This window comes from Apium graveolens, chromosome 11 (assembly GCF_009905375.1).
Source record: "Apium graveolens cultivar Ventura chromosome 11, ASM990537v1, whole genome shotgun sequence".
Classification (NCBI taxonomy): domain Eukaryota; kingdom Viridiplantae; phylum Streptophyta; class Magnoliopsida; order Apiales; family Apiaceae; genus Apium; species Apium graveolens.
In genome coordinates, this window is record NC_133657.1 from 179,475,143 (window position 1) to 179,477,130 (window position 1,988).

Genomic DNA, 1,988 nt, shown 5'->3' on the forward strand with positions numbered 1-1,988 from the left:
AGGAAGCCAGGGAGAACATTAAGAAGACCTAGAGCACACGAGATGGCTAATGAGAAGAAGATTTAGTTTTCATTTTTGTATTCTTCGAATTAGGCGATACTTTTGGATGCTTATTTTGTTCTTGTTCTAAACCCTAATACTTTTATATTATCTTGTAGTATTCTAAACTTATTCAGTATCATATTTTCATTGGAACCCATGGTGACGATGTGTCCGATCATGAAATAATTGTTGTCATGGGGTTCTAGCGGATTTATTTATGGATTTCAATAGTTAATTGTTCTAAATCTTTAGTGTGTGGTGATTTATGATTTCCTAGTTTAGTTGTGCTTATTCATCTTTGATGCGTAGCTAACATCTAATATTGTTGGTTAATCTCTATTGAAGCGACAGTGAATATAGAGATTTAGAACTTGCCATGCTAGCATAGGTTTATGTATGAATTGACATGCATAATTCGTAGTGTAATTTTAACCATCTTACACACCCCATGTAATCATAATAGATAACGTTTTCTTCAACCGTTATATTTTCAAATTCTATAGATATGTAGGGTCTAAGCATAATTGGTGTCTACTCAACTTCTATCTTGATTGTGGATGCTTAGTGGTAGGGTATATGTATATCGAAATATAGCATATACTAGTTTTGTGTAATCTGATTAATTATCATCACCATCGCATACTATTGATAAATACATAAACTTTGAATGAAGTATTTAATGAAATTAAAATTTCATATTTTATTCTCATATAAGTAAATCACTTTTAATCTCTTAGTCAATGCATGCTAGTATAATCTCTTAAGTAGTTAATCAACTCAAACTTGTTACTTGTCTTAGCTGTGAACGATAATCATATATTGTTGCATAAGTGCATAATCTGAACTTAACCTAAACCAATCCCTGTGGGAACGAACTTGACTTAAGTCTTATACTACTTGTGATCACGTACGCTTGTGTGTATTTTCGCGTGTGTTTTAGTGTAAACAAGTTTTTGGCGCCGCTGCCGGGGATTTGTGTTAATTTTTAGTTTATATGCTTGACATCAGTGGTCGTTAAAGTTCACTGACTCGGATTATTTTACTTACAAGGTTTACTTTGTTCGTGAGTTTCAGGTACTCTAAAGAGCGTGTATGTGAACACGTTCTCAATCTCGTAAAGAAAAACTGGACGAAGTTGAAGAAGATAAAGTAGTTGAAGATTTGGAAGAAGAAGTTGAAAAAGTTGAAGAAGTAGATAAAGAAGAAGTGATCATTGCAATGGGAGAACCGGAAGCAACAACGAAAGTGTTGATGGATTATTCTCAACCAAAGATCAATGACATTCATTCTAGCATTGTCAGGCCAGCTATCACAGCTAATACCTTTGAGATTAAGCCTGGCACAATTCAGATGGTACAGAACTCAGTCCAGTTTGGCGGTTCTCAAACAGAAGATCCTAATATGCACATTAGGGATTTCATCGAGATCTGCGACACCTTCAAGTTCAATAATGTTTCTGAAGATGCTGTGAAACTGAGACTTTTCCCATTTTATCTGAGGGATAAAGCTAAGAGATGGTTGCACTCTCTACCACCAGTATCTATTACGATATGGGAGGATCTTGCTCATAAGTTTCTTACTAAATTATTCCCTATGGCAAAGACAGTTGCAATCAGGAATACTCTTACTCAATTTGCGCAGCAATCGGGTGAATCTTTATGTGAAGCCTGGGAGCGCTATAAGGAGATGCTTAGAAAGTATCCTCATCATGGAATACCTGAATGGATGGTGATCAATTGCATCTATAATGGTTTGGGAGCACAGTCAAGACCTATGCTCGATGCAGCATCAGGTGGAGCCTTATGGGCTAAGAGCTATGAGGAAGCTTACGAGCTAATTGAGTTAATGGCCGCGAATGAATATCAGAATCCAACTCAGAGGCTACCACAAGGCAAGGTAGCAGGAATTCTGGAGGTGGATACAGCTACGGTAATCGCTGCCCAGCT

The 1,988-nt window shown here is 36.6% G+C and overlaps 1 non-coding gene across 1 annotated transcript; it reads right to left on the reverse strand.

Annotated features, from left to right (window-relative positions):
* Positions 1-1,650: 1,650 nt before the first annotated feature.
* Positions 1,651-1,757, reverse strand: LOC141699332 (small nucleolar RNA R71). Its single transcript, XR_012565802.1, has one exon. It is a non-coding gene; the product is annotated as a small nucleolar RNA R71 (small nucleolar RNA).
* Positions 1,758-1,988: the final 231 nt, after the last annotated feature.